This window comes from Mixophyes fleayi, chromosome 1, assembly GCF_038048845.1.
Source record: "Mixophyes fleayi isolate aMixFle1 chromosome 1, aMixFle1.hap1, whole genome shotgun sequence".
NCBI classification, from domain to species: Eukaryota; Metazoa; Chordata; class Amphibia; order Anura; family Limnodynastidae; genus Mixophyes; species Mixophyes fleayi.
In genome coordinates this window covers 243,655,001-243,672,987 of record NC_134402.1, presented here as the reverse complement: position 1 = coordinate 243,672,987, position 17,987 = coordinate 243,655,001, and the positions used below count along the sequence as shown (strand labels likewise).

The following is a 17,987-nucleotide window of genomic DNA, read 5'->3' as shown; positions in this document are numbered from 1 at the left end:
TGCAGGGTGGTGTCTTCCCACTTTGTCTCTTTCTGTTCTCAGTTCCATTCAACTAAACAATCTTATGTTGATTCATTATTGTTTAACTTCCTGCAACAAAGTTTGGGATCACTTCAATATACAAATGGTGAAAGCAGCGTTATATGTGAGAATTCTCACTCTGCCACCATACATGACATCAGTAGGAATGGGTTCAGACTTCAACACATACAGCTGTTGTTCAATTACATACAGTACATAACGTGTAGTATGTTTCACCTTGCTCTTACTCCTCAGGCTCCAAGCGATTTTCCATTTCCCCTGCTTTCCTTACCATACCTTTTCAAATTCATGTTGCTTTGGTCATTTATTTTAGTACATTCTACAAAATGACAGCTAGAATCCGATTGGTTGCTATAGGCATCATCTCCACTTTTTCAAACCCGCAGCTTGATAAAATTGACCCCAAAACACAAAATCTAATTATCCTTGCATTTTAGGAGTCTTCCTAGACCTACATTTTAGGAACCCTCATTAGCAGATAAGTGAAAACTATCTAGTCCTTAGCTACCTTCTAGATAAACAATTTATAAAGCATTATTTTGAAGTTGCTACAACAAAGATCCTTCCAAATTTTGAAACCTTTCAGACAACAAAGATCCTTCCAAATTTTGAAACCTTTCAGTCAAATTCTCCAGACAACCGGAGACTTTTGGCCTTATTACATTTAGAGAAAATCGTCTCTACTTCTCCACAAACCATTAAGTCACACTTTGCAGAGGAAATGGCATCATGCACTCTTGACTTCCAGACATTCTATCCTCCTTGCACCCTCTTACGCTCTTTCACCTGTGTCTCTGAAAGCCATCTCTCATTCCCACCTACAAGATTTCTCCTTATTGAAATCCCAACCATTCTCAATCAGACCCTTTGAGTAGAGGCTGCTTGACTCCCAGCTATATTACTCACACTAGAACACCCTTGCAACTGTTACAACCTCCATTCTGAGCACCTCTCATATCAGCTGTGCCCTCTCCAACTAGATTGTAAGCTCTCTCATGAGCAGGGCCCTTTCTAACCTTTGTTTTCACATCTACATTTATTTTGTCTACATTGTATGCATCCGTTTTATAATGCCACATTTTCCCCACTCTCCGACGCCTTACAAATTAATAATAAAAAATACAGACAATGCCATATTCAGTGAAATCTCTTAAAAAGGTCCATTCAATGTTCTTTCATACAGCTGCATGTTTTAATATTGCTTACTTTATACCTTCCTGCCCCAAAGACCAAGCTAAACATTCACAAACCAATTATATTTTTACTCTCTGTTTCAGGTGCCATAGAGAATCTCTAAGCCTATCACTAATCCAGTCACACTCCTCAGGACCAAGCATCTCTGACCCATTTTACGAATATTGTAAATTGACCAACCACAGAAGTCATTTCTATTTACAGGAATAAGGGTAATATTTTCTAGAAACTAGATCAATTGTTCCAGATACAAGAATCTCCTTTACTATCATTCAGGAACTCCATTAGGCATGCATGTTTTCTGTTTTACAATGAATTCTCAAGATTAAGGGCTAGATTTACTAAGCTGCGGTTTTGAAAAAGTGGGGATGTTGCCTATAGCAACCAATCAGATTCTAGCTGTCATTTTGTAGAAGGTGCTAAATAAATGAAAGCTAGAATCTGGTTGGTTGCTATAGGCAACATACCCGCTTTTTCAAACCCGCAGCTTAGTAAATCTAGCCCTCAGTCTTGCCCCTTTTGGCCCTCAATAAGGCTAATTTGGTGCATTAGACAAAAGGGAACATTTAATTATAAAATGTATCTATTAGCATGCACCTCAAACAACTATTATTTAGGCAAGTGCAGAAATGAGCCATTAGTCCCAGAGAATTGTGCTCCATTCATCAAAATCGTATATAAATATAATCAGGATTAGACAAAATAATGTAAAATCCAGGACCATGAAATGTATGTGTCAGCAGGAACATTTAAAGGACCTATAAATATGTAAATTTGTACATGTCCTTTAAATGTAGCTTTATATTGCCAGAATTGAAGAACGTTTCAGGTTTGACCGATTTGAACATTTTGAAAGATGTGCACGAAAAGAAACATGTCAGCATTTGGACAGAGCTTGACAGGGAAGAGTAAAGGAAACTTCTATATAGCATTCAAGGAAATTCCACCATTCACTTCCTTAGTCTGGCTAGGCTAGCTGAGGAGTCACTCTTTATTTGCCAGTGGAAATCTGTAACTTAGGGCGCCATGTTCTAAGAATTAAAACTGATGGCAGATTAGAACTAAGCAGATTTCTGAAAATGATTTAATTGTTATCATGGTCTAGGTTAGAGATGGGCGGGTCCGGTTCCCCGAGAACCGAACCCACCCGAACTTTGGGTATCCGAGTACCGAGCTGAGTAGCTCGGTACTCTCCCGCCCGTTCTGAATCCAAATCGAGGCCGAACGTCATCGTGACATCGTCGGGACTCGGTTCTCGCGACACTTGAAGATTATAAATACACGCCTCCACAGCAATCCATCGCCATTTGACAGAGGGAGAGAGCAGGGTGTAGTCACAGGCTGATTAGAGCAGGGACAGAGAATACAATATTCTTATTCCAATTGCTCTAACAAAAATCGCTAGAAAAGAGAGGAGGACAGAGGTTTATTATTTTTTGTTAATATTTGGCACTCCCCAGTGCTTTTGGGGTGTCCCCCATAATTGTGCATAAATATTTTTGGCTGTCAAAAGTCATATCTGTCAGCAGTATCTACCAACTAATTTTTAGCACTACAAGTGCTTTGCGCTCAGAATGGATTCAAAGCAGTCCACATATGATCAGAATGAGCAACCAGGTTCTGTCACCAGTCCTGATGTTAGTGTTCCCAGTACGTCATCTGGCCAAGGCGATGTCAAACAACAGAGTGTTTCCAAATCAGTGCAAAAAACTATTTTTTTTTTACTGTATTGAAGCGAAAAAGAAGTGTTACTGAGCAAAAGTTAAGTGCCGATAAAAAAAAAATTGCCAACATGCCATTCTACACACACAGTGGCAAAAAGAGAATGAGGCCTTCACCTTTGGCTATTAGTGGCAGATCCCAAAAAGTTACCGAGCCTACAATTGGTGCACAACTACTGTTACGCGTCAAAACCGAGCTGCAAGATAACAGTAAGGCATTAGAGGATAATGTTTGCTCTGATTCACAAATGACACCAATCCTTGTGGAGAGTCCATCCAACAGTGGTATGTCTAATCGTGAGCATTCTGTTAGTGTACCCATAAAGAAGGGCCCTTTCAGCAGTTCTGCTGATGTGTACCTGAACAGCCCGAGTGTAGCCGGTGATACAGACTGATGCAGACAGATACCAAACTGCCTTTGTCCATTTCTTTGTATATTCGAATTTCTAGTTCTGCAGTCTATGCAGGCTGCTTTTGATATATTCAACTACAAGAGGAGGGCGGGGGCATCATAGATAGCCACTAAAGTACCGTGGTCCATTTAATTTTACTTTCTAGCTCCACAGTCTGTGCAGGCTGCTTTTTTAATATTCAACTACAAGTGTAGGGTGTAATATACACCCAAAGACGATGGCTACATTGCCAATAATCAAAGATGGAGGATGTAGACAACCAGGTTTGACTGTATAATTTGCAGACAAGTGTTTGCATTAAGGATGGCCTACCAGTGATTAAACTGTTTTTTTCATAATTTATTAGCTTTAGAATTACCTCACTTATCTAAGAAACTGGTGGAGCACTAAATTAGGTTATTTTAGACAAAAAATATTGTATTGTAAAAAATAGCAAAACAAAACAAAACAAAACCAAAACACGCAAGGGCGGTTTTGCAAAACCAAAACACGACGGTAATCCAGATCCAAAACCGAATCCCAAAAAAACAGGGGTCAGTGACCATCTCTAGTCTAGGTGCATAACTCTAAATTTATTTACATTAGATTTCATCTACATGTTTCTGTTTTAAACACAATCAGAGCAGCCGGACAGCACACTCTCCCTGCCTGTCTCTGCTACTAGTGTGCAGCCGCAGGCAGCCAAAGTTATCAAAAAGGGGGTGGGGACTAAATCGCCCCCTTCCCCCCTAAAAAATAATTCTAGATCCGCCCCTGTCTGGCATACACCAGATTTGCTCATCTGAATGGAAATGAAAGGTCATCCATAGACTAAGCCGTTTGGGAGAAAGGTCCTCTTACGTTTATATTTTGTACAGTATTTGTGCCCTGAATTGACTTCATACCCAGTTAGTCCTTGTTTATTTCTACCAGACAATCTATACAAAAGCACAATATGCTCCACTTAAATACCAGATCCAGAGTAAAGCTTTTGGTAAGCCCGACCATGAAATATTATATGCCAGATGCCTTTTAATAAAAACTAGCATGGCCATCCGGCGTTGCTCATATCTGATTTGTAATGTTAGCAGTTTTTATATATTAGCAATTTATTTTGTAAATAGACCAACAATGGTATTAAGAAAATAAGATATGTTGCTTTGTCGTGTTGTCATTATGTTGGGTTGCGGCGAGGTCTCCTTCCAGCAATCAAACAATTGTTTACAGACAAAAAAAAATGAAGTTTTCAATATTTGAAGCTCTGTCGCTATGTGGTCTAGGTTACTTTTTCAATACTAAATAAGTTTGGCATCTTTACCTTGAAAGCAGAAAAACGCAATACATCACCGGACGTAAACAAAGGTATAGTAGCATCAGAAGTAATCATTTCTAGTGTCAGACCCACGTACAAGCATTCAAGAAACATTACAAACTCATGTGGCACCCATTTAAAAATACCAGTTGGTATGAAGCCACTGTGCTCTATGCTCTGACAGGGAACTCAATTTGCTTTCCGATGGGAAGAAAATGCACCTATAACAGCTGCAATAAGTGCACATAGATATAGAACAATAAGTGTCAGAAAGTCAATATAATGGTTCCTGGGAGATTCCTTGGAAAGGATTGGGAGAGAAGCAACAGATTGCTGCAGTGTGGGGTATTATGCGCATGACATAGGCTCATTACAATATATTGTTCATTTGGGCTGTAAAATATACAAGTATATGGTGGTCATTGTTCAGTATGATTCTGTATTACCGGCCAATTTATAAACTACTGTAAATTATAAGGATATTCACTGTTTATACAAATCTTAATTTACAGAGGTGTTTATTTTTCCGTATACTAGCATCATTTGTTCATTATTCCATACAGAGTCCCTCATTTAAAAATGTTTGGCTTGGCACAAGTATAGTTACATAATCGCTGCCTCCTAACTCATTTCTCTAAAAGATAGTGGACAGAGTTAAGTGTCCAGGTCCGGATATAAACATTGGTTTAGATATTCCCAGCAATTCAAGTATAAAAAGTAAGATTATTCACATTTGCAAGATTTCACGAACATTCTCAAAGCATACGAAACTCACTGACACCAATTGACTAAAAAAAAATAATGAACGCTGAACTGCACCGACACATGCGCATTTTCTGACAAGCATTAGTTTTAACAGCAATTGCAATGTTGCCTGCAACATCTAGAAGCATTTAAAACTATAATGGTGTCACTTATCAGATGCATTGGACGTGCATTAGACCACACTGAATGCAACATGGAAGTTTTGAGACCAATTGATCAGCCCAATATTAATGTACTTCATATCAATGTGAAGATGATAACAATGTTAAGATTTTGTCTACCCTGTTCAAGCAGTATTGTTGCAAGATGCTTATATGTGCAAACCTAGTTATCATCAGCTTTTAATAAATGAGGATTCTTGAGCAATAAGTGTATACAGTAAGTCAAAAATTTCTCTGTAAGATATATAGAAATAGGTATCTATCAAAGGCAAGTTTACCAGGTAAATGTGTTCAAGATCTCAATAGAGATTAGTAAAACAATAATGTACAACTAGCCATAGCTAGAGGAAGTTCAGCTAAAGGTGAATCATGGACGATTCACATTTTATAAATCAATAAATGCACCCTAGAGAAGAATACTACTAAACAAAAGCAAACTGGAGGCAAAATACATACACTTCTTTCCAGTTTGTATACAATTATGTAGGAATGATGGGACAAGCAGAAACCTGAAGTTCAGGGGTTAGACAGGTCACCGACATGTCAGCAGTTGATTAAATATTTCATAAATAAAAGTCTTACTCATTAATCAAAACGAAAGAATGAATATGGAGACCCTAAAACCCACCTTCATATGCCATACCACAGGTATAGATTTTCTCAGTATATAACAAGCAAATATTTGCTCACTGAGCCTAAATAATGTAAAATATTTTTTCTCCAGTCTAGTTAGACAGCTGTATGTGACCCAAGTTTAGCAAATAGTGGGGTGAATAGTTTTCCAGTTGTTCAAACAGACAGATCTTAGAAACAAATGCATCAGTAAACTTAAAACCACTCCCCCCCCCCTACACTTTTCATGTGTGTGTCACCTGCTGTCACTATACATCCATAGCTTGAGATCCAGGTGGTTACAGCATACAAAGCATCTCCAAGTGAGGACTCGAAGGGGGGGCGGGTGTAATTAGAGAGTGATTCATCTCCAGCTGGCTGCACATTCTGTAGGGGCAATAATACAGCCTAAAAAAGTGACTGTAGTAGAGCAAACTCCCCCAACATGGAGCACATCAGTTTGTAAAGTGCCAAACATATATATATATATATATATATATAAAAAAAATCTTCAGCAAACCATGCAGGCTATCAATAGTCTCAATGACACCACTAAGCATTACACTGCTATTGAATGCAACACCAAGCCATAGACAATTGTGCGATTATCTACTCACCTCACTGATTCCACCCACCTCCAAATATCCCACAGTAGGCACTGGGAAACTCCTATGCCAGTACAGTATAGAAATCACGTTAATGTGAAAGGAAATCCAGTCCACGGTGTAGATAGTCAAGGTAAAAAGTTAAGTGAACTGCTGAAAAAAGTGAGACATCCTCCTCCCAATAAAGCGTGCACCTCTCCCCTGTTATCTGTCTTTGTAACAGGAGACACACGGACTGCACATGCGCAGCTCAGAGTCAACAAGCCTCCCTCCTGACCGGGCTTCACATGCTGTGTGTGGGGGAGTCAAGGGGAGGTTCACAATGGTCAGTGCAACAAGGGCTGTGGGAGCCTCTGCACCAAGGTGGGCATAGTGCAAAGACAAACACTTGGTCTGTGCAATACTTAGTACGTGCATCAGTAGTTTCAAATGACAGCTTTCAGGAAAGGTCTATGGACAGAAAATACTAATCTCGCTTACAATACATTCCAGTCGTATTAATAAAATATTAAAGGAAAATACTAATTAGTATAACACTATTATATAGCAATTATACTTGTGAAGTTGTGTTTCAAGCAATACATGAAAGTACACTGAGTTAACAAACTATTCCCTAATACTATGGGAGATGCTATTACTGTACAAATGGAGCGTTTCTGTGGTTTTATTTTTAATGAGACTATAATTTACAAAGGTGCAAATATTATGTATTTATAAGGCGGCAGAGAGGAGCCGCAGCACCGTACTACAGGGGGTAGAACAGCCAACTTCAAATTAAAACAATTAACAAGAAGCGATGAGTTATATAGCAGGTCAACACAACTACAAAATATGTGATGGGCAAAATAATAAGTTGCATAATATAGATTGTATCCCATAGATTGTAAGCTTGTGAGCAGAGTTCTCTTACCTTTCTGTATGTATTACCCAGTATTGTTTTATTAATGTTTGTTCCCAATTGTAAAGTGCTACGGAAATTTGCTGGCGCTATATAAATAAATGTTGATGATGATGATGAATATAGGGAGGTGAGTACATAGGAACGATAGGGACATACCAGCCTGAAACAAGCCTATAACCAGGAGCATGGGCACAACAAACGGGGCACGGTTTTCTGATGGCAGAGACTTACAGACTGGGATGAAAGTGCTTGTCATGGGTGTTGAGGTGGATAGTGTAGGCAGGATAACACAGGGAAAGAGGCAACTGCTCCTGAGAGCTTACAATCTAGAAAGGAGGGGCAGAGGCAAGGGTGTATATTTACTAAACTGCGGTTTTAAAAAGTGGAGATGTTGCCTATAGCAACCAATCAGATTCTAGCTGTCATTCTGTAGCATGTACTAAATAAATGACAGCCAGAATCTGATTGGTTGCTATAGGCAACATCACCACTTTTTCAAACCTGCAGTTTAGTAAATATACCCCATTGAGTGAGACACTGTTTTTACATAAATCCACAAAACTGATACCTCTACTGATATTTTGTTTGCTTGCCATTCTCCATTTATCAAGTAATCACAATTTTATTGGTTCTAATAAGAGAACAAAACATTTATGTTTTAATGTATTCCCAGATAAACTAAGGAGATTATGAATGTTTTTCAATTATTTTGGATAAAATGTATACATACTCACAAACAAGTGCTGCCAATAGGTACCCAATGGGGGACATTTATGAAATTTGGAGCACTGGAGAAATAAATATGCTGTTACCCAAATCACCAATTTGTTTCTGTCATTTTTCTAGAGCTGTTTACAAAATAAAATCAAGATTCTGATTGATTTTTTTGTATCCACCCATTTTCCTGTTCATATATGTCACTCAGCATAGTGAAAAATATGTGCAAATTAGCGAGATACATTGATTTTATGCAAACACAGAAAATAAAAACCAAATGCTAACTTTTGCAAACACTTATAGAAAATGATGTAGCTTCTACACTACTTGTGGAGCAGCTGTTAATATTACCTGCATTTTCTGCATTAAAATCCCTGTGAAAACACCAAAGTTACATTATAAAAAAGTGCATTTTATGGCATTTTAGGTCCCACCAATTTTTCAATCAGGGTGAACACTCCAGCGCAATGTTTGCAAAACTGGGAAAAAACAATCAAAAATACCATCTCCATAGAGGTTTGTAGTTTGTCACTTTACTGTACTAGTTTAACCTATGTAGCTCAATTCAGGTCAGTCAGACTAATGCCCCACAAGCCAGACGCATTGCATGTGGGGTAGGATTGGTTTGTCTGTGTATAAGTTCCATAGTATAGTCACCTGTAATTTATTTGCTTACTAACTATATCTCACTGATTATTTTTGTACAAACCACACATTTTACTTTCTGACCATCTCTCCTGACATAAATAATACATATGGTGGTTCTTCATAAATAAATTACATTATTGAAGTAATTCAAGTATTGGAAGACACGGGATCACCTGAAAATACAACACTCCAAAGATTGCTGAGAAAACAGAAGTTGCATTCTATTAGATGTCTGTAACTTCTAGAGCCTATCCACAAAATGAGTCGTGTAAGGAGTGAAGAGTGAAACTGTATCAAATGTTGGCACTTATACTGCATGGCAGCATTATTGTGTATTCACAACATAACAGCTTGTATTTCCAATTTATAGTGAATCTCAAAGAAATAAACTGACCACCCCATGAGTAACTTCTGTTTCACTGTTGTCTGATATTCTGCATTATTGCATATATACATTGCATTTTGCTGGTGTGCAAGATAATAAAACATGTAAACTACAGGTATGGAAAAGATATTATCACCCTAGTTAACTCAACCAAATTAGAGCAATAATTAAAATCAGCAGTTTGCAAATTTTGGTTAAGAATCAGGCCTCACGTACGTCCGCCCTTCCTCAAATACTGTAAAATTGCCTATTTTTGGTATTTAGCATCTGAATAAAGTTGTCAGCACACATATTCGAGAGACACATGCCACTATAATTAAAAAAATCCTTTAAAGTTCTGGAAAAAAAGTTGAGATCAGTCTGTAAAGGCTCACAGAGGCATTTCTTTAGTTGCCCATACACACAGCAATTTGGAGGCTCAAATAAGCCATTTTAGACCTGATTGGCAACAAATCGCAGTTTGTATGACATAGTTGCCAACATTTTAATGGACAAATTGCTGCACGTAAACACATCACATGCAATACTGTCTCATCTGCCTTTAAAACACTACAATACCGTCCTCTCCTGGTTCACCTCTTACCTTGCCGACCGTTCCTTCTCTGTTTCCACCTCTGATTCTCTCTCCCCTTCTTCCTCCCTTCCAGTCGGGGTCCCTCAGGGCTCTGTCCTTGGACCCTTACTATTCTCACTATACACCTCTTCTCTGGGTGCACTCATCAGCTCCTTTGGCCTCAAGTACCACCTTTATGCTGATGACACTCAACTCTACCTTTCCTCTCCTGATCTCTCTCCCTCCCTTCTTTCCAGGGTATCCACATGCCTCTCTGCCATCTCCTCCTGGATGTCCTCTAGATTTCTTAAACTCAATCTTGCTAAAACTGAACTCATTGTCTTTCCTCCCTCTCGTACCTCCTTCCCCTCTGACCTCTCCATCACTGTTGACAACTCATCTATCTCCCCTGTTCCCCAACTCCGCTGCCTAGGTGTCATCCTCGACTCCTCTCTCTCCTTTGCCCCTCACATTCACTCTCTCGCCAAATCCTGCCGTTTCCAGCTCGCAACATTGCCCGCATTCGGCCCTTCCTCTCCCAGGATGCCACCAAATCTCTCCTCCACTCTCTGATTATCTCCCGCTTGGACTACTGCAACCTTCTACTTATCGGCCTCCCCCTCTCTCATCTCGCTCCCCTTAGATCTGTACTTAACGCCGCTGCTAGGCTTATTTTCCTCTCTCGCCGTTCCACCTCTGTATCCGCACTCTACCAAGCCCTTCACTGGCTCCCCTTCCCCTACAGAATCCTTTTCAAGCTCCTCACTCTGACTTACAAGGCCCTCGCCAACTCCACTGCTCCCTACATCTCTAACCTTATCTCTATTCACACTCCCTCCCGCTCACTGCGATCGTCCAACGATCGTCGCCTCTCTTCCCCTCTGATTACCTCCTCTCAAGCACGTATCCAAGACTTCTCCCGCGCCGCTCCCCTCCATTGGAACAAGCTCCCCCGCTCCATCAGAACTTCCCCTAATCTGTCCTCTTTCAAACGAACATTAAAAACCCACCTTTTCCTTAAAGCCTTCCAGTCTCATGCCTAAACTCCCACCGGTCGGCTACCTTTCTTTCTCATCCCTTCTTCCCTTCTCCCCCTTCCTCCCGTCTCTCCGTCTCATCCATGTGTCTGTCTGTCTGTCTTCCCCTCCCTTTAGATTGTTCGCTCCTTTGAGCAGGGCTCTCCTACCTTCTGTTTCCATCACTTTTATCTGCGCTCTCCAGCTACTCAGCTCACCTCCTCTCAGTCCCTCTGCCCTCTGTCTCCTCTCGCTTCTCTCCGCTCCCCTCGGTGACTCTCAACCTGTCATCCGTGCCCACCCTCTTGGGCCATAGTTACCTGCCTGTACTCACTTTTCCCCTCCCTCCCTCTCTTTCATGCTGTGCCTGAGCCCCCAGAGTTATAGTGCTTACTGTTACTTGTACTGTGCTGTTTCACCTTGTACTGTGCCATTGTTTGTCCTTGTACGGCGCTACGGATACTTTGTGGCGCCCTATAAATAAAAATTAATAATAATAATAATAATAATACCCATCATGACAAGTTTACGGAATTATATTATACAGTGCTTTTTTGTGTTTTAAATATTTCTCCTCAGTAAATATATATAGATGATAACAATTGTGTTCAACATGTGGAAAAAAATATTAATTTTATTGTGCAGTTGGCCTGTATTGAAAAATAGGGACATATAGGGATAAAAATTCCCAGGGAGAAATCTTTAAAACATGCATTTGTCCATGAAAATTAGAGACAAAAGATGTCCAATCTTGATCTACATCTGAGGGGAACTAAGGTGATAAAAGTGTAGTGGACGGAGATACAAATCGGACTCCAGCCATAGTGAGGATCTCACGGACAAGAATGGCACTAAGATAATTATCAGTCTGGTTAGAGAGAAAGATGAAGCAGCATAAGGCGGTAAACTGGTATCTTATAAGATTCTATGATTTGAAACCAATAATATTGATCATTTTTAATTACTATATGCAGCTGCTGTTTTTTTATGTTCCAGTAAATTTTAGTTTCTACTAATCTCTAAATAATTTCTAGTGCTAGAGAGTTCTTTTTCTTGTTTCGTTTTTTTTTATATGCCCCACTGTTTACTATGACTTCCATCACAGAACACCTTCAAAATGAGTCATATGACATAACTAGTTTTGAACCTGATGCTTGAGAACAATCGGCCTGAGTCATTAAGGAGAGCAAAGCAAAAAAAAAGGAGCACATTTGCTCCTGCATAAACCATATTACAATGCAAGGGGGGTATGACGGTGTGCTGGGTGTAACTTTATCATGGTGCATAGAGGGGTCCATCACAAATTTTACTATGGAGCTCAGACATTTCTAGCTATGCCCCTGACTCGTAGCAGTGCTCTGTTAGATTGCCCCCTTAATAAACAAACCCTTCTTGACCCAGAGGGCCGTTACTTGATTCTGATAGGAACACTCCGTTCTAAACAAGTCACACTTATCTCGCTTTATGCACAAAATCAGGGCCAAAGCTTCTTTTTCACAGATGTGTTTAATCGCATTGGGCGCCTTGCACAGGGTCATATAATCCTCGCTGGAGATTTTAACACCATCTTACACCCAACACTGGACAGGTCCTCTGGTTCTTCCAGCCAAAAATCTCGTCCCACTCCCTCAAAAGACTCCCGGCCCTTATTAACATGTATACGCAATTTAGCGCTACATGACACCTGGCGCCTGAAAAACGCTGATGCGAAAGACTTTACACATTACTCTGCCCCACACGGTAGTTACTCCCGCATAGACATGATATTTGTCTCTCATCCACTCACCCAAACAATATTAGATGCAGGAATCTCCCCGCTTACCTGGACAGACCACGCCGGAGTACATATCACTCTTGATTTAATAAAATTAGCTTCACGTTCTCGTCGTTGGCGTCTTGACGACTCCATTTTATTGGCCCAATCGACTCATCAAGAAATTAAGGACGCAATCAAAGAATATATTGAATTAAATACAGAGGAAATTGCCCCAGGCATTATATGGGAAGCCCATAAGGCTACCATTCGAGGTAGATTGATAAGTAAAACTTCGGCAGCTAGAAGATTAGCATCTCAAGAAATTCTCTCCCTTGAGACCAAACTAACCTCCCTTCTTGATCAACATAAACTTCACCCATCCACGACATTACTCACACAAATTTCTGCACTAAGAGGTCAGTTAAATTCAATTCTTTCTCGTAGAGCAGCGAATACCCTCAAAAAAATAAATCAGCAATATTACGAAAAGGCTGACAAAGCCGACTCTATGCTCACTAACAAACTGCGACAGAAAAAATCTCGAGGACAGATTACAAAACTCAAAAAATCTAACTCGCAACCTATGTATGACCCGGTGCATATCGCCCAAGAATTCCACGATTATTACAAAACATTATACATTATACATTCTCCCCAAGACCTTATCATCTGTCGAATCTCTTGATACAGAAATTACATCTTTTTTGTCATCTCTCTCACTACCACATCTCTCAGACACTGATATCGCTTTTTTGAACGCGGATATTACCCAGATAGAAACAATTTCAGCGATAAAAATGATGAAATCATCATCGACACCAGGCCCCGATGGATTCACGGCACAATATTATAAGAAATTTGCCATAGACCTTGCCCCACATATGACAGATTTCTTTAACAATATCTTAATGGGTTCACCTTTTAATGAGGCGATGACCTTGGCCACTATCGTTGTTATACCAAAACCAGATAAAGATCCTACCTCCTGTCCCAGTTATAGGCCTATATCCTTATTAAACGTGGACCTCAAGATCTATGCCAAAATTTTAGCTAACCGCTTGAATACCCTTCTCCCCTCCCTGATCCACCCAGATGAGGTCGGGTTCATACCAGGCCGCCAAGCTATAGACAACACCAGACGGGCTATTGACCTCATAAATTCTATTCATTCTGGTAAATCACCATCACTAATCATGGCACTTGATGCCGAAAAAGCGTTTGATCGCATCTCTTGGACCTTTATGTCTAGGGTTTTGGGGTCAATGGGTTTCTCTGGTAAGTTTTTAGACGGCCTATTAGCTTTATATCAGTCTCCCAGAGCAACGGTAGTGGCCAACGGAGTCGCCTCTTCCCCATTTTCAATTTCTAATGGGACGCGGCAGGGATGCCCACTTTTCCCTTTAATTTTTGCCCTGTTAATTGAACCATTAGCGGCAAAAATCCGATCTAACGGGGCGATACACGGAGTTAAAACAGGGAAATCCGAACATAAAATATCATTATATGCTGACGATGTTCTTTTGACTCTCTCGGATCCCGTTGTTTTTCTTCCCCCCCTTCTCGCAGACATCAAAACCTACAGTTACATCTCTGGATACAAAATCAATCCTCAAAAAACAGAAACTCTTGATTTCTATCTCACAGATAGTATGAAATCTTCTCTCACTCAACAATTCCCCTTCAAATGGCACCAAAAAAAAGATAAAATATTTAGGCGTCTACATAACTAAACAATATAGTCAGCTTTTCCAAGCTTACTATCCTAAACTACTATCCCAAATCAAATCTGATTTAGAAACCTGGAGTAAAAACCTCATATCTTGGATAGGGCGAATCAACTCAGTCAAAATGAACATTTTGCCCAGGTTATTATATCTTTTTCAAGCCCTTCCCATACGCATCCCCCCTTATGTATTCAAATTTTTGCAACATTATACTTCACAATTCATATGGGGTAGAAAACGTCCAAGAGTTTGGCTCCTTGTCCTACAAAGGTCGACACGGGAGGGCGGTTTGGGGGTCCCCAATTTTAAAAACTATTTCTTGGCAGCGCAACTTGCCCAGTGTATTTTATGGAACTCCCCGGGCTCCTCCAGAGTTTGGGTCTCGATCAAAACAGAAAGCTTGGGTATTTCCTCCGCCTCCTCTCTCCTGTGGCTCTCTCGCACTAAACGTCCTCGGTCCGCTCTTTATCACCCAATTGTATCGCATTCGCTCTCTATATGGGACCAAGCAAACACAAGGTTTAATCTCGCCCCGGCTCCTAGTCCAATTGGTCCTCTTTTTGATAACCCAGATTTTTCACCGGGTCGTATAGTTTCGTCCTTTGAATTTTGGAAAAGGAACAATGTTTATTATCTTAATAATATCACTACAGACGCTTCATTTCTGTCACTCACCGGACTGTGAGTGCTTCTTCCCGGACTATTAGGAACCGTGGACGTCCTCTATCCTGAGGGACTGCGCATGCGCAGCCCTTTCCAAACCTTCAGTGTATGTTCCTTTAACTTAATTGGCAGATCAGGCAACCTCCCTATATTAAGCACCTGTGGTCAACACCACGTTGCCTGATCTTGGAGTCTCATTCCCCATGAGTCTCTGAAGGTGTTCCTGTGTTTCCTCGTTTATTCAGCCCAGCTGATTCCTGTGGTTTCCAAACCACTTCTACCTCTGTGGTTTCCAAACCACTTCTACTACTGTGGTTCCCATACCACTTCTACCATCTACTGTATCATCGTGACTGTGAGCTGATTCCTATCCGCTGCCTCCGTGCACTACAGTCTTCAAACCACTTCTCCTACTGTGGTTCCCATACCACTTCTACCATCTACTGTATCATCGTGACTGTGAGCTGATTCCTATCCGCTGCCTCCGTGCACTACAGTCTTCTAACCACTTCTACTCTACCATTTATTATTGGGACTGTTAGCTGATGCCTATCCGCTGCCTCCGTGCACTACAGTCTTCAACCTGCAACTCGTCTGTGTTTGATCATCGTGACTGCTAGCTGATTCCTATCCGCTGCCTCCGTGCACTACAGTCTTCAACCTGCAACTCGTCTGTGTTTCATCATCGTGACTGCTAGCTGATTCCTATCCGCTGCCTCCGTGCACTACAGTCTTCAACCTGCAACCCGTCTGTGTTTCATCGTGACTGTTTGGCTGATTCCTATCCGCTGCCTCTGTGCGCTTCAGTCTTCAGTCCTTGTCAACGCTCCCGTGTTTCCTTGAGTCTGCCTCCACTATTGCTACCCGCTATTCTCCGTGATCAACAGTGCCTGTTCAACTCTGCTCTCCCGTGTCCCATCGTTACTGCACCTGCTGGTTGCTATTGGCTACCTCCGTGTTCCCGCAGAGACCCGCTGCTGTTACTTCTCAGCGCTACTCATCCATCTACTGCTGATCCGCTCTCCACGCCTTCCTGTGCTCCCTGCTGGTCTACCTACCTGTGCGCTGCACCTGCTAGACCCCCGCTTCACCCATCCAGGGACTTGTATCCTGCTGGCCTCCTGCCCTTCAGGTATCTCTGCACTCCTGTCTGACTGCCTTCTCCTGAACCACGGTATGCATACTTCCCATTGACTGTGCTGTGTATTGCATACCTTGCTGGACTGTGTTGGTTCTCCTCTGGAGTGTACTATCTGCTGACTCTACTGCCATCATTGACTGTGTTATCTCATGCTGGATTACTTCAAGAGACTTTCTATATTGGCAGTGTTGTTCAGTCATTTATACATTTATATTGTGCATATTACTGTGGATCAAAGTCAAGGTGCCCGTGTATATATTGTGTTGCAGTCTCTCCCCGTGCACCTCCTCACATATATATTCAGTGGTACAACTTGCTAGTGGCAGACCACTGACTCCTGTTTACAGTTTCACCTGTTCCAGTATCCTCTCACATAGCAGTGGTACAACTTGCTAACGCAGACCACTGACTCCCCGGATACCTCCACTTGGATTCCATTCCTTCACTCAGACAGCGGTACAACTTGCTATCCGCAGTCCGCTGACTCTCATCACCTCCTCGTTTCTGTTGGACATTCCTCCTCACTATAGCAGTGGTACAACTTGCTATCGCAGACCACTGACTACCTTCACGTGTCCTTGTCCATACAGTTCCTCGTGTATTATTACCTCCATATTACCAGTGCTGCTAGTCATAGACTTTTCTGTGCATCTCATCATCTGCCATTTCCTGTTCCGTGATCACCCTGCTACCAGAGTACCATATTACCACCTATACTGCTCTGGTAAGCCTATCACCTGGTGATCCCTGGGTAAAGACTCCTAGTGCCCGTGACAGTAAGATCAGGCCATGACAGACCCAGATACGGAACCTACCGCTAAGGAGATGCTGCAGCATCTGGTCAGCCGTGTGGAGCAACAGGATGCTCGCCAACAGCTGTTACTTCAATGTTACCAATCGTTAACCTCCCAAGGAACATCTGGACAGACTGTTACAGCTAGTATTGAAGCTCCTGTGCTTTCCTCCGTTTCCCCAGTGCCATCCCAGGTGTCTACAGCTCCTACGCTTCACCTGCCTACTCCGTCAAAATATGACGGGGACCCCAAAACTTGTAGAGGTTTCCTTAACCAATGTTCAGTCCATTTTGAACTCCAACCTCAAAATTTTTCTACCCATCGTTCCAGAGTGGCCTATCTTATCTCATTGTTTTCTGGACAAGCCCTGGCTTGGGCCTCCCCTCTGTGGGAAAGAAACGATCCAATTCTACAAGATAGTGCCAAATTCATTTCCACGTTCCGAAGTGTGTTCGATGAACCAGGTCGTGTGACCTCCGCTGCTTCCAGCATTCTTCGTTTGCGACAAGGCTCCCATACAGTAGGACAGTATGTCATTCAATTTAGGATCTTAGCCTCTGAACTTCAGTGGAATACTGAAGCATTAGTTGCCGCCTTCTGGCAGGGGCTCTCCGATAAAATTAAAGATGCACTGACTACCCAAGAGCTTCCTTCGTCACTAGAAGATTTGATCTCTCTTTGCCATCGTGTAGACATGAGATTTCGTGAAAGAGAATCTGAGAAAACAACTTCTGCTAAAGCACCTCTTCGTTTAAACCCTCAATTTCGTCCAGTTTCACCTTCTGTGATTCCCATGGAGATAGGACGTTCCAAATTATCTTTAGAAGAGAGGAAACGAAGAGTAAAGAATAGACTCTGTATCTATTGTGCTGATTCCACACATAT

At 41.4% G+C, this 17,987-nt stretch overlaps 1 protein-coding gene across 1 annotated transcript in view; it reads right to left on the bottom strand.

The window, feature by feature from the left end:
• The window catches only part of KANK1 (KN motif and ankyrin repeat domains 1), a 175,771-nt gene extending 168,748 nt beyond the window's left edge, over nt 1-7,023 (bottom strand). The window contains exon 1 of the mRNA XM_075208741.1: nt 6,817-7,023. The gene's annotated coding sequence lies outside the window, so the exon portion shown is untranslated. The remainder of the gene's footprint in view (nt 1-6,816) is intronic.
• Nucleotides 7,024-17,987: the final 10,964 nt, after the last annotated feature.